Genomic DNA, 25,098 nt, shown 5'->3' with positions numbered 1-25,098 from the left:
AACCCCCTTGCAGCTATGGCCTTCCTCAAGGAGACGTGACTCCTCGGCCAGCCAATCTAAGAAACGACAAATACAACCAAATTTACTCTTGATAAATCCCCAGTCACACTATCACGATTCTCGTCAAATGTTGTGAATTTGAAAAGCTGGAGTATGACTTCGTTTGCAGTATTCCAGACTTCCCTAAGTCTACAGTTCAACAGTGTCTCATATTCGTATAGGTTTAACTTCTCTTATTTCGTCATTCAGTTTCTCAACAGATGACGCAAAGATAATTCGAGGTTTGTAGATTCAAAACATAAAGAATTTTAAACGAAGTCGTTTCTAGTCAAACGAACTCGAGTTGTGTATGTGTGACCGGGGCTGTAGACAGGAGGAGAGACTAAGAAAGAACTGGGGCTTCCCACTTAGGAAGAACGGAGAGAGTTAATATGATAATGATGACCAGATAATAATGACCAGAAAAAAACAAAGAGGATCTACTGGTATGAAATGAAAGAACAACAAGAGGTCAAGGTAAAGAATTACGACAGATTGTTTATAAGATGTTTGGAGCCACAGTTTTCCACGGCGATGCGTCAGTTTTTGGATTAAGTTGGAAGATATAATTCATGCCAACAACATTTATAAATTCAAAGAAAATTTTGATAAATTGAGATAAAGAGGCGGAACCCCTTCTGTATACTACACCTAGGTAAAACACACACACACACACACACACACACACACACACACACACACACGCACACAATTTGCTCTGTATCCATTTCCCCCATCGTAAGAATTGACTACGTTAATACGTCTATGTAAAACACGCGAAATGTATATAATATAATCATTCTAGCATGCATGAATTATTTTCTAGTATTTTAATTTTCTCGTATATTCAAGGCCATTTTGGTTTCGACGTCTTTGGCGTGCACGCAACTCATAAATGTTTGGAGTCTGCAACTTTTATATACTTTGCAATGTCGCATCACGTCAGAATGTGGGGGATGGGCGGGCGGGGTGGGGGGCTCTGCAACACGGAAACATTGTCTCGCGCGGACGCGAAATCCTCGACGTCACGTGCAACTTACCCAACAAGATCTGCGCGCATTCCGATGACACACTTGATCATTTTTATTCTGGCTGGAGACAAAAGAGGGTGTTCACTTCAAGGACAGTCCAAGGACGGGGGTTAGTGGTGTTGGTGGTGGTGGTAGTTGGAGTGGTGGTTAGGGTGATAGGGATGAGGGTGGGAGTGGTTGGGATGGGGGTAGGTTAGCGAGCACTTCCACTGGACATGGGTTCCTCAAAGTTGAATGAAAGCGTCTGGTATTGACAAAAAACAAATCGTTCCTGTGACACCCTCTTCACATCTAGCTTTGGTCCCGCCAAACGGTTTTGTTACACTTAAATTTAAAAAAACTAGGCTGCTCGAGCCAGTAATTATTTGTAGATATTTTACCCACGTTGTGTTAATGTATGAATTTCGCGAAGACTTTATATTTTCTGTAATGGTTGAGGGGGTCTCTATCTATCCCTTTCTGCCTCTCTCTCTCTCTCTCTCTCTCTCTCTCTCTCTCTCTCTCTCTCTCTCTCTCTCTCTCTCTCTCTGTCTCTCTCTCTCTCTCTCTCTCTCTCTCTCTCTCTCTCTCTCTCTCTCTCTCTCTCTGTGTGTGTGTGTGTGTCTGTGTCTGTGTCTTTCTCTGTCCGTCTCTCACTCTCTCTCTCCTATCTCTCTCTCTCTCTCTCTCTCTCTCCCTCTCCCTCTCCCTCTCCCTCTCCCTCTCATAAATCTTCGTCAAGTTAAACTGGAGACCCAGTAGTACAAGAATCCGCCACGTAATAAAAACATGTATTATAATGCAGTGAAAGTGTCAGCCAAAGTACGAGTATATTCACTCGTGGACACTCAAAACTGACCCATGGTTGTAGAGAACTTTGCAAAAAAAAAAAAAATATTATGTTGAAACAAATGTATATATAAAAAAGTACATGAACGTATATCATGGATGAAATTCAGTTATCTGTAGTGGGAAGTTTTGTGTATATAAGGGGATACATGTGCCCAATGTGTTACGATAGCCTGGTCTAGAGACACACTCTCCCTTGGGATCGAACCCGAGTCTACGTAGTTAACGAAGACACCCCACCCCCACCCTACGTGTGAAAATTGGAATCAGGCGCGGGTAGCATCATTGCCTTATCAGTGGTGACGTCATAGTAGGCGCCATGGGCTTATCAGTCGTGACGTCACGGCCTCACGAAAGGAACTTGATACTCATGTTGGTGTTATTAGTGTGATAAGATAAATCCAAGATCACATGCAAGCGCGAGCGCGCGCACACATACACACGCGTGCGCGCACGCACATACACATACACTCACACACACACGCAAAGAGAGAGAGAGAGAGAGAGAGAGAGGGTGGGGAAGTGACTAGTCACCATGACTCACACGTTACGTAACACTGTCACTGCAATCTCAACGAGAAAAAAGCTGCATCGATGTGTCCCTGGTCAGGACTGCAAAACGAACATCTTGCTATGTCATCACGAAAAAAAGTATTGTAAAACTACTTGTGTGTGCGTGCGTGCGTGCGTGGGTGTATGTCCATGTGTGTACTTTTATGCATTTTATATTATTATGAATTTATAATCTTTCAGGAACTCTTGAATGAACTGTACCCGCACAACTACATCCGTGGTCAGTGAATTATCATCGTGTACTGCCGTGTTGACTTCATTTCGGGAGGTCATGTTCATTGAAATAATAACAAATAAAATGAACGAAACTCGTACCCCTATGTCTGTCTTGTCTGTCTTGGCCGTAGGCTGGTCATACATGATATCTTTGGGTCAAGTGTCTGCATGTCTCTTGTGTGTGTTTTTTTTTTATCCTTTATTTTCCTCTTTTCTATTTTTTCTTTTTGTTTATTATTATTCTGAGGGGTTGTGGAGTCGCTCTCCACGCGTTCTGTAACTTTTGTAATCAAGCTTACCCTGCCCCACTCTCTTTTATATCTTGATCTTATCTTGTCCTCTTATCGTGATGGCTCACAGGCACTTGAGGCGTGCAGGCCTCCTCGTGGTGGGAGAGTGGCAACAAAGAGGTTAAAATGTCCAAGAGAAGTACAAAGTCGGACAATTGTCTCTGTCCTCTCTGTCCTCTCTCTTCTCCCTCTTCTCTCTCTCCTCTCTCCACTCTCTCTTCTCTTCTCTTTTTCCTCTCATCAGTCTTCCTCCTATTCTATCTTTTACCTTGCTTCTCTATCTCTTCTCCCTCTGTCTTTAATTTTCATTTTAAAAAAATGCATATCGTTTTCAAATTCAGCTGTCTCTCCCTTTTGCTACGCGACACTAACCTCTTGTAACGCACCTCAATGACTTCACCTCGTCAGTACAATATTATCCCCAAAGATAGAAGCGCTGGTTATGGTTAACAAGATACCCCTCCCACCCTCCTCCCCTCCTACCATCCCTCTCTCCTTCCCTCCCTCCTTCCCTCCCTCCTTCCCTCCCTCCTTCCCTCCCTCCTTCCCTCCCTCCTTCCCTCCCTCCTTCCCTCCCGACAGAAAGTACTGGGTGTTGATATGAAAGGAAACTGTTCTTCAGGAAAATAGCTGTGACCTTCAGAGGGACGGATGATCAGATTTATGCAAGGTCATCATGTCAAGACAGCAGGGCAGAATTCGTAGTAATGAATCTTAATTGGACAAATTTAGTTTTAAGAAGGAAATAGGCAAAAACTGGTTTACCAACAGAATAGTTAACAAATGGAATAGACTTAGTAACCATGTAGTAAGTGTTGAAGCAGTGTTATTTAAAGAGAACACTAGATAACTTTATGGATAGGAATGACAGATGGCAAGGGACATGAAACTGCCTTGTGTAGGCCTTATGGTCCCTTGCAGTCTCCTCCATTCTTATGTATTTTTGTTGTGTGAGTCCCCGTTTGGGTGTGTTTATTTTGTAACTGGTCTGGGCTCTCACTAGCTCTGCTGGGGATGGGTGGGGGTCATTGTTCTTGTTCCTTGCTCTTTTTTTGGGAACTAGATTCTTCAGTATTTTTCTTTTGCATAATTTTTTTTTAAATTTAAAGACTTACTTCAAGCCCGTCGTTGCGTCTTGTGAATTTGATCCTTTTTATTGCTTTATTTACTTGTTTGAAATGGGAAGAGGAAAGACTGGGGTCTTAGTCCGAGTTTTATTTTTGATGAGTTTCGCTACAGGCTTTTTTCAAAAGAATCTTATGAGAAAGCTTTTAGTGAAACTAGTCACGAATAAAACTTGGATTAAGACTCCAGCCTTTCCTCTCCCCACCCACTTTAGCTTGTCAGAATGCCTCAACATTTATTTGTTTTCATCCGTCTTTGTTTATTTATTTATGCAATTATTTACATGTTTGTTTATTGTTTATATGCTTCCGCCAGGTTAAATTCGTTTCTTCTCGCTGTTTGATATATATATATATATATATATATATATATATATATATATATATATATATATATATATATATATATATATATATCCTTATAAGTTATAAAAAAAAAAATCTTCACCTTTTCACATGAGAACTGGCAACCGGCGACTGCCCCCCCCCCTCCTACTTCTTTCAGCTGATGACACAGAAACCGTCCCACACTATAATACAACGGAGATAACAGTCCAAAGAGATGTGTGGGAGGGTCCGAGGACCGTTGCCAGCCAATGTGGGGCTGCGGGTTTCCAATCAATAAAACTCGAGACTACAATAATTATCATTACATGATTATGATTATTGTTATTATTATTATTGTTGTTATTATTATTATTATTATTATTATTATTATTATTATTATTATTATTATTATTATTATTATTATTATTATTATTATTATTATTATTATTACCACCAATATTATCCTTATCATTACTATTACTACTATTACTACTACCACTACCACCACTACCACCACCGCCGTAACTACCATTGGTTGTATAAAATCTCGAGTCTGATCATGCGTGCCTGTACATGTGTGTACGGGAGATGCGTGTGTGTATACATCGTACATGCGCACATTGTGTGTTTATATATGTGCACGTGTATGTGCGTACGCTTGTCTGCCAGGCTGCCATGTTCCCAAAAGTGTTTGTATGTATGAGACCAAGAATGTCGCATGATTTGTTTATGCGCGCGAAATAATCTGCGCCAACGGGTACAATTACAGACCCGCGCGCGCATGTCGAGTTTGATAAAGTATAAAACAGAACTTCTTTATGTTCATTGCGGAGAGTTGTGTATGCTATAAATATAACCAGAGCAGAGCACGAGCTGCCCACACTGTTGTAGACTACAGAGTCCATGCTTTACAGTGCCAGTTCTCAGGAGGTTGTAATGCTGTGATAATTATGTATGAATGTGGTAGCGCTTGTCGCTTCTTATAGGGCATTTTTTATATTATCTTAAATCACTTTGCATACACGTTAGATTTTGTTCTAGCAGATAATGTGGTGGTATCTTCAGCTGAAGGAAGGCCGGAAGATTGAACGATATTTTATTTTTTTCGAATTTGGATTCTGGGGCGCCCCCGCAACCTAAACAAAATAGTCTTGCCGTACCAAGAATAAATGGTAACGATTTCAATGCTGTTGGATTTAAGCCATCGGTTCTCAACCTGGGGGCCATGGGAACCCCCAAGGGAACCATGGCAAAATTTTAGGGGGGTGGTCATAGCCTGCAGTTACAAGTGTGTGTGTGTGTGTGTGTTGGAGAGAAAGAGAGAGGAGTATAAATATGAAAAAATCACTGTCCCAACAGAAGGTAATTATCACTGTGAACTTTGTTGTAAAGCAAAGGGTTTCTTGTCATCCACATTTCAGTTTTATCATATTATTTATAATAATAATAATAATAATAATAATAATAATAATAATAATGATAATAACAATGATAATATAGTACCACCACCACCATTTTTGGCAGGGTGGGATTTGGGAGTAGAATGAAGGGGAGCCACACAAAATTTAAAAATTCATGAAAGGACGAATGGCGTGAAAAACGTCAAGAAGCACTGGTGGGGGGTGGGAAGCTCATCGCTGTCGAAGTAGTGCCATAATGGAAAATCGCCCCTTGGTACGGTAATGGGGATAACACGGTTGTTGGTCTGGATAGAACAACAGCATACAATATGTAGTCAGTATTGAGTGAGCTGTGGTGTAGTTAGCAGGTGCTGAACTGGGTCTGTGAGGAAATAAACACTTGTGGAACATCTGTTTTGACGCGTCTCCGCATCTGTACTTCATCGTCGGCCGGAGGTTCCTGGTGGGGATCAGAATGGGTCCTGGGAAAGACTATGAATACAGTACGTAGGTCCTCTGTGTATGTACGGATAGGAATTATGCTGGACGTAAGGACGCGTGTGTGTTTGCTTGTACGTTTTTTGAGTAAACCACCATGGTCTTAGGTCACGTGCTTGACACGTGAACGACAGTTGTTGCACCACGAGATGAGAGTAATACGCGCTTTCGCGCACACGTGCGCACACACGCACATATATACACAAAATACCCATGCTCAAGGGGGACAGCATGGACCTCAAGCATGGGAGGTCATGATACTTTCCACTAAATCAGCAGACCTTATGTGGATTTCCCTAGTTATAGCATGGGAGGTCATGATACTTTCCACTAAATCAGCAGACCTTATGTGGATTTCCCTAGTTATAGCACTGCTCACCATATATACAAACTCACCAGACCAGATTAAGCCAACATGGTGGGGTACAGAGGCTGTACCATCCCTCAATGGATGGGACGATCCTGCAGTGCACCATTAAGGCTAAAAACTATGGTATGCAATATACAATATAAGAACTAAGCTCACAAAGTCCTCTTTCTGCTTTTCACTGCATATGTTAGTGATCTGTGCTACTTCAATGCATCTACTGTATAAATAAATGTATAAATGTATTTCAAACACCTTGTCTTTTTTCTTCTCTTCCATGTCCTGGTTTTTCTATAGTTTTATGATTTTTGTCAATCATGTCCATTTTTCTCAAAATTCTGAATACTAATATCATATCTCTTGTATTTGTTGGCAGCTCCAGTTTAGTCTTTCTTTGCGTATTTGATAGCTAGGCCAGGAACCACTTAGTTACTTCTTCAGTTTTCTTTCCACGCTACTGCAGTGTACTACAATCTGGTTTAAATCGGGCTTTGCATGGGTGTGTGTGTGTGTGTGTACATATATATATATATATATGTAGATGAGATCGAGAAGTTTGCAGGAGTGACATGGCAGAGGTTGGTGTGGTCATGTGCATCATTAAATGCTATGAAGGAGGCCTTTGCTCAGCAGTGGACTCAGGATGGCTGATTTGATATATATATATATAATATATATACATATATATACATATATATGTATATATATATGTATATATATATATTTGTATATATATATGTATATATTTGTATATATATATGTATATATTTGTATATATGTATATATTTGTATATATATATGTATATATGTATATATATATATATGTGTATATACATATGTATATAAATGTATATGTATATATATATATATATATATATCCAACCTTGTTTGTGTAGTAGAATGCCATTCTTATGTTTGTCAACAATTGGAAGTCTCCCTTGCAATTCTCGTAATACATTTTTCCCAGTGACAATTTTTCATAACCAACATCTACCAGGTACCTTTGCTCCTTTTTGTAGTTGCTTCATTTTCTATATTACAGTTTCATGGTGGCCTCTTGTTACGTGTGCCCACATCTAATATTTCATATTTCTTTCCATTAAAATTTATTTCCCATTCCAGGCTCTGTTTATGTATCTCAAAATTTTCCCATAACAAATTGCAATCATCCTCATCTCTCTCTCTCTCTCTTCATGTGCTGTACATAACCAAGAAGTAGATTGGTGTATCTGTTCCATTCATCATGTCATTTATGTAAATCAAGGCATCATTGGTGTCAATACCACTCCCTGTGGGACCCCACTAGATGGTTTCTTCCAGTCTGATATCTTGTTTTTCTCGACTGTCCTCGTTAATCTGTTCTTCAAGAAGACTCATTCATTCTAGCAATCTCCCTTTAAGTCCTCTCTCAATTCCAATTCCACATTAATCTTTTGTGAGATACCTTATCTAAAGCTTTCTCCAGATGCAAGTATATAGTCCACTCATCCATCTCTGTTGCAGTATTTGGATCATTCCAGTATAAAGAATTAATTTGTTATAAAAGTGTAACCTTCCTTATCTGCATCCAAATTGGTTGTCTCTGTTTTTTTCTTTCCAACATATTATGCCCTTCTCTTGCTCACATTTCTTTCATATATTTTAGTTATTGTGCTAGTTAAGGACACCAGTCATTTCCTCCTTTATAAATTGGTATCACATCAGTTTTCCTTCTTCTAGTGAACAAAAGATTAGTTCATGAATTTTGTCTACAGCTGTTCTCTACATTTAGGTATCCAACTTGAGATATCATCAGGTTTTTCTTGCATCAAGTGCCCTTTTTTGTGGGGGGGGGATACAGGCTGAAAACTTGTTGGATCTCGAGAGACTGTGCCATCTAAATGCACTTTCAATTTAGTGATGCTTCCTGCTTCAGTTTACTGTCAACACAGAACAACTTTGGTTCATCTTTACATTTGTCCATTTCACCCTTGTCAAAGGTTTTCTTTTCTAATGTGTATGTATTTTCCCCCTTATAAGGTTTTTTTTTCTCTTATTGGGCTTTTGACTTTGCTACCTTCCTTGTAAGGGTGAAAAAGCCTTTGGTGTATAGATAGATAAATAAGGGAGAAAAAACTCTTGGTGCATAGTTGGATAGATTAATGTGTTTATTTATTTATTCATTTAATGTGTTTATTTATCTATTTATCTTTATGATATGATAGAATCAGCTTGGCAATACTCCAGTTGCTCAGATGCAGCCACTATTTGTGAGATACAGAGCACCTTGTATTACACTTTCATACACTCAACTTCTCTAGACAGAAATCTCTTCATTGAGTGATTTAAGGCCTGAACCAGTGGCTGTGGCCAGTTTCCTGGGGACTCCAAGTCTCCTGCAAGAGAAAACTAGGGCAATTAATGTAATGATCATCATTAATCATTAGCATTAGATACCCTTCCATGCTCCTATCATTTAGCCATATGTCACATAACTTTTATTTTTCTTAGCTTGTCTCACCATGTCTTGCTCAGAACTGTGATATTTTTTTTATCTAGTTGGCCCCTTCATCTAGTCAGAATTGTTCGAGGTCTTGAGTTGATTCATCTTGAAATCTTGAGGACCCCCAATAATGTTTTATTACATCACTTATTTATTCTGCAGCATTGCAGATGGTACCCAGGAGTATGATTTTTCAAGATCCACAACCTTTGTGCATTGGTGATGAAATCTGTATAGATTTCCATTAGTATGTCATACCTTAAAAGAAGCTATAACTGCACATAACATTCTTCCTTCTGAAATTACCTACCTATCTGTGATATCTGCAGTTCTTGTTCCAAACTTATGGAAAATAGAATTTGCGAAGTTGTTCACCATAACTTTTTGTACACTGTTATATACAGCTATATGCAGTATACATATTTGAATGTCCCTTTCCATCAACATATCCATTCATGTTTGCATCAGTCTTTCTAAATATATAAGGTATGTGTCCTTATTGCGCACATTTTTCTGACTGGTGCTAGATAATATTTAGCTGAGATCCTATGTGGGTCAAATCAGACACTTTTATTCAGCAGAGAGAAACTCCAGTTTGTAAGGTTTACAGTATTTGTCAAGTTTGTATGTATGAGACCTTAAAAATTGGGTTAGGGTATGAACATATGTTCTGAAACTGATTATCAAAATGAGTTGGTAAAAGAGCTGTGGAATGGGTGTTGGAAATTGTCACATTGTGATTTATAGATAATGTCATTTAAGTTACGATGTCATCTTATATATGGTTATTGTAGATTGTTGGAAAAGGATCATTGTTAGATTGTATATATCATCTTTATGAAAAGCTGCTAACCAGGCTTGCATACCATGGCCTTAAAGAGAACATGTTCAATTTAATCTGACCTTAAAGAGCACTATTGGATAGTGTATTCTGAATAGAAAAATTTCCAACCAAGGAAATGTTAAAAGTGTAATGCCTGATGATACACTTTATAAAGTGGGTTCAGGCTAGGAATTCCTGAAGAGGTGAAATTTATGATTGATCAAGATCCCATCACCAGTGTGTGATATCAGATATATATATATATATATATATATATATATATATATATTTTTTTTTTTTTCTTTTTTATCTCTTCCACACATAGCACAGTATGTAGCCATGTACCCAAAATTCAGAATATGTCCACCTGCACATGAGTTCTACAGAGTTTAGACCCTGCTACACGGCGATTAGTGAGGTCTTTAGAAAGTATCTCCAAGAAAATTATTAATGTAGAAAACAGCATCACCTTCAAAAAAATTTATTTATTTATTTATTTCATTTATTTATTTATTTTTTTCATTGATTCATTGTCAATAAAGTATAAGAATGTTGACAAAGAATCTTCTTGTTCTCTTAGTCCATCAAAACACTTATCTCCACTCTCCAGAAATGCAGCCCCAAGGGGCTTACATCATCTTTCAAACCAGGCCAAGAATAGCTTTCTGTTAATTTTCACTATTTTCTATTTCTTTTTCACATCAGGAGGGCTTATAATCAATGATGGTTCCTTTGTTCTTGCTCACAACGGTACTAAAATACTTAAAATTGTTCATAATTGATGGTCGTCCAGTGTTTCATCTTGGAGGAGAGGACCCAAAAACTGTCGCTGTTTTCTATGGATCTACAGATTGTTTAATACAGACTTGAGGCAATGACTGAGCAAATCATCATATCTTGTCACACCAAAACTGTGTCCACTGTAGAGCAGTGTCATTTGTTTCCATAAGGTCTTGGTCAGAGCAGTAAGGACCCACTTGACATTCCTATTCCTGTATTTCTCCACGTGAACATTCAGTGATGGTGTTAAATCCTTATTTGTGGAGGTTGCCTTTGGTTTTGCCTACTTTTGCCCTTGCCATGTTTAATGAAAATAAGGAAATGTAGAAAATTGAATTCTAAAGAGCATTTGTGCATATGTTAAGGAGGGTCATAAGTATAGGTTAGATAATTATGAATTTTTATATGTTCCCAAGAATGGCATATGAAGTAGGAAATTAATTCCTAATGGTTGAATGGTTAGTTTTAGTTAAGCTGGTCTTCACTTTACCATACTAGACTGTACTGAATATTGAAGTTTCTTGGAAGTAGGTTAGTTGTAGTAAAAAAGATAAATAATTAAAAAATAGATAGATAAATAAATAAATAAATAATCATACAGAATTTTAGGGACAAGAACATTGTCAATAGCTAATTGTGCTTTACTGGTTAGTTCTTTTGCATAACAAACTTCTGAACTTTTTGCCACTTTTGATAGCAACAAAGTGGTACAAATTGTAAACTATACTAGGTATTATATTCTATTTGCCATTGGCTTTGCATGTAAAGCTTAACCAAACCCGTTTTCCTTTGCAAGTGATATTCATGCCTCCTTGCCTTACCCACTGACTGTGGAATGTAGTTATTTTTCCTTCCAAAGTCATGTGTATTACTGATGTGACACATTCAGAAAGATGCTGATGACTCTTTCCAGAATTATTATTTTTTTTTTCTTACGAGTTCACCAGTCTTTACTAGTTACTCAGAAGTCTGACCACCAGCCATATTCTGGCAATAAACATGCTGTTTATGTAGGCTAGTCATGAGGGTAATAATTTTCTCTACTTCCATGTTGGCATTTTACAGGGGTACTTTATCAGTCTCTCTCTCTCTCTCTCTCTCTCTCTCTCTCTCTCTCTCTCTCTCTCTCTCTCTCTCCTCTCTCCCCCATTTCTCTCTCTCTCTCTCTCCTCTCTCTCTCTCTCTATTCTCTCTCTCTCTCTTTTCTCTCTTCTTTCCCTCTATTCTTTCTTTCTCTATTCTCTCTCTTTTCTCTCTCTCCTCTCTTTCTCTCTCCCCTTTCTCTCCCCTCTCTCTCCCCTCTCTCTCCCCTCTCTCTCTCCCCCTCTCTCTCTCTCTCTCTCTCTCTCTCTCTCTCTCTCTCTTCTCCATCCTCTCTCCTCTCTCTCTCTCTCTTTCTCTCTCTCTCTCTCTCTATCTCTCTATCTCTCTCCTTCTCTCTCCTCTCTCCCCCATTTCTCTCTCCCTCTCTCCCCCATTTCTCTCTCTCACCCTCTTTCTGTCTTCAGCTGAATAAAACCGTCTAGTTTCAGCCAGGACAAAGCCTGTGAAGTGCGCCATCGTAGCAAGAGGGAGTTATGGTGGTTCTCACGTTTATTTGAGTCCGATTACGATTTCTTCCCTCTTGAGCTCATGACTCTTCCATTGCCAGTATCCTCGCTCTCCCCTCTCCCCTCTCACTACCCTCTCCCCTCTCACCACCCCTACCCCTCCCCTCTACACCCAACCTACCCCTCCTCACACTACCCCTATCCCTACTACTCTCCTCCACCACCCCTACCTTCCCTCTCACTATCCCCTACCCCTACCCTCCACTCCCCTACCCCTACCCCTCCCCCCTCTCCCTCCCTACCCTCTCTCACCCCTATCCCTCTCACCAACCACCCTTCCCTCTCCCCAACCCCTCTCTCAACCCCTACACTCTACCCCTACTCTCCCAACCTACCCCTATCCCTCTCCCTCCCCTATCCCTCTCCCCTCCCCTATCCCTCTCCCCTCCCCTATCCCTCTCCCCTCTCCCAACCCCTACCCCTATCCCTCTCCCCTCTCCCAACCCCTACCCCTATCCCTCTCCCCTCTCCCAACCCCTCTCCCCTCTCACCACCCCCTACCCCTCTCCCCTCTCTCCCTCTCCCCTCTCACTACCCTCTCCCCTCTCACCACCCCCTCCCCTCTCACCACCCCCTCCCCTCTCACCACCCCTACCCCTCTCCCCTCTCACCCTCCCCTCTCACCACCCCTCTCCCCTCTCACCACCCCAACCCCTCTCCCCTCTCACCACCCCAACCCCTCTCCCCTCTCACCACCCCAACCCCTCTCCCCTCTCACCACCCCTCTCCCCTCTCACCACCTCAACCCCTCTCCCTCACCACCCCTACTCTCACCACCCCTCCCCTCTCACCACCCCACCTCCTCCCTCACCACCCCCCCCCTCTCACCACCCTCTCCCCTCTCACCCCTCTCCACCACCCTCTCCCTCACCACCACCTTCTCCCTCACCACCCCTCTCTCACCCTCTCTCCCCTCTCACCACCCCACCCCCCACCCTCTCCCCTCTCACTCCACACCTCTCCCCTCTCATTCCACACCTCTCCCCTCTCACCACTCCCCCCTCCCCTCCTCACCACCTCCCCCTCCCTCTCACCACCCCCCCTCTCCCTCTCCCCCTCACCACCCCTACCCCTCTCCCCACACACCACCCCCATCCCCTCTCTCACCACCCCTACCCTCCCCACCCCTAACCACCCCTACCCCTCTCCCCTCTCACCACCCCTACCCCTCTCCCCTCTCTCCACCCCTACCCCTCTACCCTCTCACCACCCCACTACCTCTCCTCTACCACAACCCCTCTCCCCTCTCTCCACCCCTCTCCCCTCTCCCCACCCCTCTCCCCTCTCACCACCCCTACCCCTCCACCCCTACCCCTCTCCCCTCTCACTACCCTCTCCCCTCTCACCACCCCTACCCCTCTCACTACCCCAATCCCTCTCCCCTCCCACCACCCCTACCCCTCTCACTACCCCTATCCCTCTCCCCTCTCACTACCCCTATCCCTCTCCCCTCTCACTACCCCTATCCCTCTCCCCTCTCACCACCCCTACCCCTCTCCCCTCTCACCACCCCTACCCCTCTCCCCTCTCACCACCCCTACCCCTCTCCTGCTCCCTTCCTTTTTGTCTCTCTCTACCTCTCCGTACCCCTCTCCCACCGTCTACCTCCCCCTACCCCCCGCCTTAACCTTATCCCTCTCCCTCCCTTCCCCTATACAGTGCTCCCCCTCTCCGTGGCCCTCCCCTCCTTCTCCCTCTCTCCAGCGCTCCCTCCTACCTTTCCCTCTCGCTCCCTCTCCCACGTTCCCTCACCTTCTACCGCCCTTCCTCCCTCTTCCCCTCCCCTCTCCTCCTTCTCCCCTCTCCCTCCCCTTCTCCCTTCCTCTCTACCTTCCCCTTTCTCCCAGCCACCCCTACCCCCCATCCCCTACCCCTCCACCCCTACCCCCCTTCTCCCTCCCACGTCACGGTCTTCCTGTGCAGGTCACATCATTCCTTGTTTAGTTTATAATGTCGTACGCTGTGATGCAAGTAATGTTCTTCATAGGGACTCTCTAAAGTTCGGGAATTTCTTACATTCAGAACGGAAATTCATTTGAAAAAATATACCAATTAGAAAGTTTATTCGGAATATTTCCTTCCAAATATTGGAGAGTTCTTTATTTTAGAGATATTCCCAGTAGAGAGAATTTCGTATATATCACTACGGTCTTTGATCACGTGCTGGGCTTGTGATCGAGAACTTATCATCCCGGATGAGAGCTCAGAACTCATACATAGACCGATCGTTGGACAATGTTGTGACTACGCACGCACACATACGCCATCCCATTGCCTATGGGAGGTAGTAACGGTTTGCTGTGTTAGTGAAGCTTCCAGTCTTTGAACGGGGCTCGATCTCGGGTCTGCATCATTGCGAACCCTCGATACTAACCACCACACTAGCAAGCCTTGTGCGGGTTTAGACGTCTTTAGACAAGGTTTTATTTTCTATAATGGTACACGAGACGAATTTCTTCGTTATTTATTTACTTACTCATTTATTTACCTATATATATATATATATATATATATATATATATATATATATATTGTAAACCTAATCATGTTTGTCGTATTTGCTTTGAACCATCTGAAAGTCCGGTCTGTGTGCGTGCGCGCGCGCAGGTGTGTCTGTGTGTGTTGACTTAATTGCATTTGCCTAATTATAATAAACGGGGTCGGAAGCTCAAGGAAACCCATCTCTCTGTCTCCACTTATCAAACCTGGTTTTAAAATCATTTACGTTGTCCGCCTGAATTATTTCTTCCAATTTGTTACACACATTGACGTTTCTGTGTGGAAAGCAATGCTTACTAACGTCTTTGAAGGAGTCTGTCTTCAAGATTTTGCTATGTCATCTTCTTGTGTGTGTGTGTGTGTGTGTGTGTGTGTGTGTGTGTGTGTGTGTGTGCGCGCGGGCGCACATGTGCGTGTTTATGTGCGTCGGTGTTTATATTTGAATATATGAGACCGGAAGAGCATGCAGGAAGACCCCACTGAGAGGAGGATGCCATTTTTGTGAGAAGTGTTTATACTAAGCTTGCGCCGTTTTATATTCTTGGATGGATGAGGGGGATGGATGGATGGTGGATGGATGTAGGTCACTCTGAAATCTCCTGTTCTAGATACTCAGCGCCTCGGATGTTTTTTTCTTCCGCTCCACTACAATGGGATGATGACCCAGTTTTCTAAAATTGAAAAATGCCCTCTGACCTCGTCCCGTCTGTCAACACGTTTTTCTAACGATTGTGTCCGATGGAGTGGCAGTTGTCGAGTCTTTTCGGTGCCAGAACGAACAGGTGTTCTGCCCCACCTCTCCCCCCTCCTCCCCTCCTCATTGATTTTGTGTTCATATGTCCTCTTATTTATGTATTTATTTGTTTGTGTATGTGTTCATTCATTTCATTTGTATTTATATTTTGTTTATTTGTTTATTTATTTATTTGTTTATTTATTCGTTTACTTTTTTGTTATTTATTCAAAAGTAGCAAAATGAAAAATAATGTTGCTTTTTATCCCAGGGGTTCAATGCAAATAGTCACCCCACCATATGCACAGTAGCCATGTAAAGCCACAATGGTGGCACGTCTGATAGATTACAAAATGAATAAATAAATGGATAAACAATCGAAAATGGATCAACTTTGTTTATTAAAGCCGCGATTAGGTCGGTCATAGAAGACTCGTAGAAAGATGTAGTAAAAAAAAAACAGGGCCTTTGGGACTTCATGGATAGGGAGAGATAGGAAAGCCTGGATAGGGTGGTAGGAGATAGGAAGCCCGTTGCTAGAAAGCTCAATATATTATCGATGAGTTCCCACTTCGCCACATAAATGTTGCCAAACTGTATTTCGCCAAACTTAGGTTAAGATATGTATTAGAGATTTTGGCGGAAAGGGATTTTGGCAAAACACAGTTTGGTAACGCTTATCTGAAACCTAAAAATAATATTTTAAATTCCCAGCGTTAACCAAAATAAAATGATGAAATAAACCACATTGAAGAGGTCAAGGACAGAGGCAGTGTGTCAGTAAGGGTGATGTAAGCAAAGGAATGCTATGTATAGGCACCCTTACGGGCAGCTTGGGTCAGCATTTGTGTGCTGGCAAAGGGTGTGGGGTGGGGGAGGAGGGATGGGGGATGGGGGGAGATATAAATAGGCAAAGAGAGACGGTGTAGGTCAAGGTAAGGTGGGCCGGACATCAAGGAGGTAAATGATCGTATGCAAATGAGAATTTTTTTTTCCCTTCTATTTTTCTTTTATTTTATTTTTCCTTTTGACAATATTTTAAATTATTAGGTTCAGTAGAATATATATTTTTATACGTAAACTTTCAAGAATATAGGTAGAAAAGAAGAAAATTATTGAATTAAAAATATAACCGTTTTCAGTGGCGGTTACAACTGTTAGGCCCGTGAGTCGCGATGACCCGTAGGTTAGCGAGCTGGCCCGACAACACAAAATTTGTCATTTCGAATCCTTAACGATGCAGTGCGAGATGGTGAAGGTTGCAGGAGTGACGTGGCAGATGATACAGTCATGCGACTCGTGGGAGAAGTTAGGGGAAATTTTTTGTTCAGTAGAAGGGCTCTGAATGGTTGATGACTGTAGACTAGTCATCTCTGCATGGAAGGAGCTACACATAGCCGCGCTCGCTCTTCTTCACATTCAGGATATTGGGCAGAAAATGTAAAGGAGAATGTTAGATAATGTATATTTGAAATCAGTGTTCATGGTAACCTTGATCGTGAACACTTACATACACTCGTACACAATGATCCCTGTCCACACAGGAGGAAACACGTTAGCGGTGTTCTTGCCCCCATCACATTAATTATAATGAAAAAAAAATAGTTTGTTGCCAAGGGAGTCAGATCTGTTCGTGTGAGAGACAATAGAGTGCCAAAGCAACCATTGGCATCATCATTGGCACCGTTTCCTTGTTCAAGAAAGGGGGGGGGTGTCATTGCGACTTACGGTCTGCTTGTTCAACCACCTTGACTCAGGGCCATGAATTGCAAGGCCTCCGACGACCAGATGGATACAATGGGAGGAGGAGGAGGAGGAATGAATGGCGGAGAAAGCGGAAGGGTAAGATGGGAAGGGGAAAAAAAAGGAGGAGAGAGGGGAAGGAGAAGGGTGAGGAGTAGTGGAATGGAGGGGAAAGTGGAAGAGGAAGATGAGAAGGGAGAAGAGGGGGAGGAGGTGGAAGGGAAAGAGGAGTAGAAGAGGGAATAAGAGGAAGGAGTGAACTGGATGAGGGTGAAGAGGAAGAGGAGGAGAAGGAAAAGGAGAAAGGGGACTGTCTGGAGGGTGAATTAAAGGAGAGGGAAGAGGAGGAGGAAGAAAAGGAAGAGGAGGCGAAGAAATAATCAGAAAAGGAAGAGGAAGAGGGAGAGGAGGAAGAAAAAGAGGGCGAGGCAAGGGAATAAACAGAAAAGGAAGAGAAGAGGATGAGGAGGAAAAGGAGGAAGGATTAAATGAGGAGCAAAGGGAACAGGAGGAGACGTTTCTTCGGTTAGGGTCGTAAACAAGTAAGTCTGTATGAAATTAGCGTCCTGTCTCTTCTCTCCTCTTCTCTTTTTTTTTTTTTCTCTCTCTCTCTCTCTCTTCCCGGCGATTCCGTGAGCCAGAACAAAATCAAAGATGTCGAAATTTGTTTCCAGTTGAATATATTTATATATTCATTTGATTAATTGTTAAGGAAATTAAACCCATAACCACACTGGAAATGCATCCCTACAATCTGGTAATACTTCGGAGAGAGAGAGAGAGAGAGAGAGAGAGAGAGAGAGAGAGAGAGAGCGCATATATGCCCACAATGTGTATCTAATTACAGCATGTGATATCTTGAAGTTGTCGCAAGAGACGGAGAGTTTGCTCTTTGCGGTTGCACTGTGCTTCAGTGCAAACCACTTTCACCTTGGGGACGCCGAGGACCGTGTCGATAGGTAGTCGGATCAGAAACCACAACGAGTGACTCGTAATTGCTTTTCCAAAAATATTTTTTCTTTTAATAAATCTGCGCGCCGCGCTGCGGTTGCACGCTCTGCCGTCTTGGAAGCCGGCACTTCATGGATGAGGGGAATCGAGTATTCTTATAATACTAATGATAATATTAATAGTTATAATAAATGATGATAAATAGTGACAAATACTGATAAGAACTATAATTCTAATAATAATGATAATAATTGAGTACAGTAATGATAGATATTTAGGCTGACGTTTGTATTATTTTTTATACTAATGGAGGACTGTCACAGGCTTGCAGTCGTCGTCGTAGTAGTACTAGTAATTGTAGTGGTAGGGATGGTAATAGTCGTGGGAAGAGGAGGAGAGCAGTCACCGGTTGTCAGCTGTCCTTGTTATTAAAAGGAGGAAGTGCACTCAAATGCGATTGAATCTTGGGCCCAGTCCGGGGACTGAATGTCAGCCTCTCGAGGATGCACGTCCAGATGGAGATGAGGATATTGACGGAATTGGAAGATGGGCAGTAGGGAGAGGACACTCCCCGATGTCCATCTCGCAGGACCTCCTCGTGGAGGAGGAGGAGGAACCTGTCGTTGGGAACAAGTGTGTTTGGTGTGGAGTGCCACAGGGTTGGCTCTTGGGACCTCGAGGGGAGAGTGAAGGAGCTGTTGTTGCAAACAAGTGTATGTTCGTACCTGTGGTTAACCACTTGTGATTTGTGACCAACGAGAAGGAAAGAAAACTCAGTGCAAAAACAGAGGTGTTAATGCAATTAGTAGAAAAGAGGACGCATTTTATCATCTTTGTTCTGGTAAAGGACACATGATTTTATACAGCTGAAGGGATGATCGAAGGGATGGACGGGGTCTCGGTCGGTTGAAATCCCCTTCAGCCTGGTGTTCGCCCCCTCATCATATTAAAAAAAAAAAAAAAAAAAAAAAAAAAATGAAATCACCCGACGTCCTTAGGCAGACCAAAATGTACAAGGTGCGTCAGCATGGTTGATTACACGAGGTTGTAGTTGTGGCAGAGTGATTTATCGAGTCGATTTACATGGGAACAGGAGCCCCAGAGATCTAGGGGAAGAGTACCACACACACAGCAGTTTATATAGAGCAAATTACATGATTAATTTTTGTCATTTTTTGTGAGTGTACTAATGTTATTATTTGTTATGTTGATTTATTACCATTGTTGTATTATTTTCATTGTCATTAGCAACATTGCCTATTTTTAACTCTGTTTTCTTTTCTTTTTTCCAGGTGAGACCATAATGGAGATTTTTGTTGCTGTTAAGGTAGGAAGTATGTGGAAGATGTCGTTTGGTATGAGTTGCCCATTAGGAATTTTATCGTTTGGTATTCTCGGTGTATATTTCAGAAAAACGAATTTTGGAAATTTTATGTATGTCCATGACTCGAACTTTATATGGGGGATATGAAGTGTTTATGAATGTACAGTACATTGTAAAGTCTTTTTCTTGTATGCGAGTCATCGGCTGCATATCTACGAAATAAAGGACAAACAATTTTTTTTCTTTCTTCATCTCCTCGTCTTTAGAAAGACTAAGAATAACCATTGAGCGGGCAAAATAACTTTAACCACTGACAAAATTTCACAGTTTGCTAAGTTTACAAAACGAGAGATTTTTGAAATGTTATGTTTTATATATATACTAAGACTTCAAAGTGTCACAAAAGTAGAATATGTACGGAGACCCAATTCGAAAAATGACAGAAGCGAGAATATAACCAGTTTGGAACAGAATATGAAAATAAATCAGTAGACAAGTGAATAGATTTACGGGAAGATTCCAAGTCCTAGAGGAAAAATGTCAGGAGTAAGAGATTTCCAGTGGACTCCCAGTGGAAGGAAGGAGAGCGTGAACGGACTGGTCGACACCTGGAAAAGATGTTTACAACAGGTACTGAACGTGGTCGGGAGGTGCTTCCAGGTTGCAGGTGTAGGGACGGAAAAAAAGACTTGCAAGATATATATATATATATATATATATATATATATATATATATATATATATATATATATATATATATATATATATATGCTGAGTCTCAAAATAGGCTTGAAGATGAGTAAGAGTAAAACCACAGTAATGTTCAGCTCGAAATTTCAAAGTAAAGCAATTGTAATTAATGGTGTTAATGTCGAAGAACTTACAGAATATAACGATTTAGGTCTGATGAAAAAATAATTAAAGACGATGAAATATGTATAAAAATGCGTCACAATTGGCTGGAAAATGTTTGACAAAAATAAGAACATGATGAGAGACTCTACCTCCATAAAACTCAAAATTTACAATCAATATGAAATGCCAGCTATGATCTAAGGATGAGTGACTTGGAAGTTGGTGAAGGTGATGAAGGTGAATCTAAGAAGTGCGCAGAGGAGAATGGAGAGATTTGTGCTGAAAAAACGCTGAAAGACACGAAGAGGGCAAGTTGAGAGATAAGACTGGAGTGAAAGATATTGTGGAGGCGATAAGGGAGCAGAAGACGTTAGCCTGAAAGAAAAATGGGCGATGGAGGAATTGTTTTACTGACTGGACGCCGCAACGGGAAGCGTGGAAGAAAGAAATCTGACAGAAAATTGAAGGGCGAGATAGAGAAGCTTGCAGGAGTGACAAAGGAGATAACGGCCCTATTGTGCGACCTATGGAATAGTTTGGGAGAGGCCTTTGTTCAGTAATGGACTACGGATGGCTGATGAATTGATCCCTTCGTTCTGCTAATTTCCCTAGGCATTTAATTTACCACTTCTGTGGCAACGCATCGGTGGATATCTTCCCCAAGGATAGAAACGCTGGTTATTGCAGACAAAATGCAATGCACTCCCTCTCCCCCTCCCCCCCCTCCCCTCCCCCTATTCCCCTCCCCTCCCCCTATTCCCCTCCCCCTCCCACACTTCCAATCCCCTTTCCACATTCCCCCTACCACTCTTTTGCATTTCGCACTCTATCCTCCCCCTCCCCCCCTACCTTCTTCCTCCTCCCTCCTTTCTCCTCCTCCTCCCCCTCCCCCCTCCCCCTCCCCCCTTCCCCAACTCATCCTCCTCCCCTTTATCTTTCGTACCAGACCTGTTTGCTTTGGGTGAATTTTTCACTTTCAATCGACGTAACTCCAGTTATCATAAAGATACTCGAACCTACTCACCACCGTCAAGGTGTCAGCTGTCGGGAAGGTTATGCATCTGTTTCACAGGTTCCACACAAAGAAATTGAATCATTCTGTGATGTCGGGTAATGGACCAAGAAACATAAGAGCGCTTGTTGGAAATTGGAGATTTTAATGCCAGAGTGGGGCAAGAATGTGGCATGAGGGTTATGCATCGGGAAGCCTGGAAGAGATAAGAGAAATGACACAGGTAAGTTACTCGTAAATTTTAGAGGGAAATGCAGTACAAGAATAATGAACACGTTCTAAAAATATATAAGTCATATATAGACTAAGAGCAGTTCAGATGGAACAACAAAGAACTAAATGTTACTGTTATAAAAGTGTCTATGCTTAGTGACCGCAAAGTGGTAGGTTGCACCGGTGAATTTATTTTCAGAGCTGAGAGAAATGAATTAGTTTTCAAGGCGTAAATAAGCCTAGAGAGGGTAAAAAGTGACAAATATGAATTTTAGATTAATATTAGAAATTCTAACCTCAGAGAAATAACGAGGTCATCAATCTCAATTTGTTGAATATCATAACTGAAACAACTACTAAGGTAGGGAGTAAAATAATAATAATAATGATAATAATAATAATAATAATAATAATTATCCGAAGTGAGAAATGACCTAACGATTTTTTTTTTTTTTTTTTTTTACAAATTAGAATCAAGGGGGATACGCTAGAGAAATGAACAGGACAAACTTGTCAATAAAAATCAAAGACCAGAGAATAGAAGAAGCATATATCGTATAGAAAAAAAAAAAAACTATTCGGAAAGGTAAAAGCATCAGAGAAGCCAAGTGCAAACTAATGTAGTGAGGCAGCGTATCGTTTAATTGAGAGATGGAAATGGAGACATTATTAAATGTATATAAATGTATGAGTGGCGTATATGTATACTGTAAATATATATATATATATATATGTGTGTGTGTGTGTGTGTGTGCGCGCGCGCGCGTGTTTCTTGATGATACACTTAGGCTCACAGTTCGTATGCATACCGCGTTAAGGCACTGGGAACTGGATTTGGGAGAAGACTTCCTGGAAAACCCGAGGGATTTGGGAAGAGTCTGGATTTAAGCCGATTTTAGGGTCCACATTGATGGTCTGAGACTTGATTTCATGGTTTGGGGAGTTGTTATTCTTTTACTTCTTTGTCTCTCGCCCGCTGCCAGGCTCAAAAGCAATGCAGGAAGACACAGCATCTCTATAGCAGGACTCCACCGCTTCATATACAAATGAAGAAAAGAGAAAGAAGAAGAAAAAAAGAAAAAGGCTGGGAAGTTGATGATTGATCACAGAGCGCGGGTTGGGCGGGGTTATGGAAGCCCCCCATACTATTTGGGGGATGGGAGGGGTCTTTGCCCCCTTCTCCGGGGGTTGGGGGGCATAATGGCCAGGAAAATTGTTTATGGGGGTCCGCAGTCATCCACTGGGAGACCAGAATGTACAAGTCTGGCCGGGATGTCACACACCTTCAACGCAGTGACGCGCTGTATTGATTTTCTTCTGGCTAAATACAAGCGATTTCAAGCGGCTTAGGGGATGGTCTCGTGCCTGAAGAAGGGTCATGGTCGACCTAAGCCCCATTCAAGGCAGGTTTCGTCCCGTCAACTGCTTTAAATCCTCTATCGTCAGCCAGAATAAAATCCAATAAGTGTGTCACTGTGTTGAAGGTGTCAATGGGTACGAGGATGGGTTTTTATGGGGAAGAAATGGGTTGAGATGGGCTGACGGTACGAGAGACGAGGGGAAGGAGCTGGGGGAAGGTGGGGGAAAGGGCTAGGGGTGCTGGGGTCGGTAGTTGCTGGGGGGAAGGGGGGGTATTGTTAGGCGTCGAGATATCTTCCAGCTAGTACCGGCGTATAAGACGTGTGTGACTGTCGCATACTTCGCGAGTACTTGATGGAGAGATCTCGTTCTCTTGAAGAACGTCGTACTCGAAGTGGTTGCCCCTTGGAGGGCAGACGCTCGAGGTTCATCATGAAATATGTTAGGTGCACCACAGTAAGGGAGTGAAGTCATAGGTTTGGGAGGTTGAGGACGAGGGAGGGTTGTGAGGGGTTGTGAGTGGGTTGTGACGGGGGTTGTTTAGGGAGACTATCGATCTCTTACTAACGTACCGCCCACACCAACGCTCGCACACACGCACACACTGCACATGCACGCACATATCGCACATACACACGCGCGTTCACGCACACACACAACGCACATGATTCACGCACATATGCACGCGCGTATACGCACGCCCGCATACTCAAACTAATTCACGCATACTTTAACACACACACGCACTCAATGCACACCTGGTCGCGCACACACACACACACACACACACACACACATACACACAGACACACACACACACACACGGTTTGCTGGTGTAGTAACTATCGTGTCGGGCTTTCATGCTGTAGTACAGAGATCGCGCTGTGCTCACGACGTGAAAGCTTTTACTAAGACAGCAGGCTGTTACCGTCCTTTTGAGCAAGAGGATGGATGTTTATGTGTAGTCAAACCATTGACTTCTGATTGGACTTTTTTGAGGTCTGAGCTCTCCTTCGGTAGGGTAGTAACTGTCAATCGGAGGTCCAGCACGTGATTCAAGGCTGTGTTGGACTCGGGGCAGTTTAGTTCGTGATCGAAGGGTCTTGCATCGTCTTGGGGTCTCCTGTTCGGGATGCCATGGAGAGGCGTGTAAGGTGCCAGCCAAGGAGTCTCCTCAGTGCCAGCCACCATTGACAACCTTGGAGGTCTGGAGAGCGCAGGCTCCCTCGCTCGGCAGCCCCCTCCTCCCTCCTTCCCTCCCTCAACCCCGTCTCCCCCCACCGCCGCCGCCGCCTCCTCCTCCTCCGTCGTCCCCTTCTCCCGCAGGCCGCAGCAGCCCAGCCAGTCTCTCTCGGTTCTTTAGCGCGAACACGTACGCGTCTCTGCAGGGTCGTGTTGCATCCTCCTCCCTTCAGTTCGTAGGTTCCTCTCCTGCGTCCTTAGTGTCCCCGGCCACGTCGCCTGAACCGTGGACCCCGTAAGGAGTGTGGTGCCAGGGGTGGCCACGTCGTCCAGGGTGGCCCTGAGGCCCCCCTAGGGCCCTGTGCGGGGGGGAAACAAATGTGGACAGGAGAAGAGTGGGTTTGTGTGGGAAGAGGAGGAGGAGGAGGAGGAGTTGGTGGCGGAGGAGATGGAGAAGGAAGGCCGTGGTTGGTGGTGGTGCCAGAGGAATCCTTGGAGGCGTTGTTTCCCCCATAGTCGTCTTCGTAAAGATTACTTCTCCCCTCCGAAAAACACCTGACGAAGCAGATAACTGTTTCGGCATCTGCTGCAGCAGATGCACAGCGTTCACAAGGCGACCGACCGACGGGAGGATTGAGGCGGGCAGCTGGTATGGACTCTGCTGTGCGACTTGCATACTCCGTGACGGCAACAGCAGCAGACTCGGCTGTCGAAGAGGCCACAGACTTCGTCGTCGTCTGCGTCGGGAGTTACGATCTTTGTGTTCGTTATCCTCGTTAGGATCTTGGACAAGACCTTAAACGTCGAGGAAGGCGATGTCGACGGAAGGCGCCGGGCGT

The 25,098-nt window shown here is 43.0% G+C and overlaps 1 protein-coding gene across 3 annotated transcripts in view; it reads left to right on the top strand.

Moving 5' to 3' along the window:
• LOC143021448 (SLIT-ROBO Rho GTPase-activating protein 1-like) overlaps positions 1-25,098 on the top strand; it is a 356,550-nt gene that overhangs the window by 200,093 nt on the left and 131,359 nt on the right. Inside the window, exon 1 of one of the 3 annotated variants that reach the window (XM_076178919.1) lies at positions 24,421-24,495. The exons of the other annotated variants lie outside the window; for them this stretch is intronic. The gene's annotated coding sequence lies outside the window, so the exon portion shown is untranslated. Of the gene's footprint in view, positions 1-24,420; positions 24,496-25,098 lie in introns of those variants that run through there. 3 annotated transcript variants of the gene reach the window in all.

This window comes from Oratosquilla oratoria, chromosome 42, assembly GCF_046742065.1.
Source record: "Oratosquilla oratoria isolate Oo_2021 chromosome 42, ASM4674206v1, whole genome shotgun sequence".
Classification (NCBI taxonomy): Eukaryota; Metazoa; Arthropoda; class Malacostraca; order Stomatopoda; family Squillidae; genus Oratosquilla; species Oratosquilla oratoria.
This window is presented reverse-complemented; position numbering and strand designations above follow the sequence as displayed.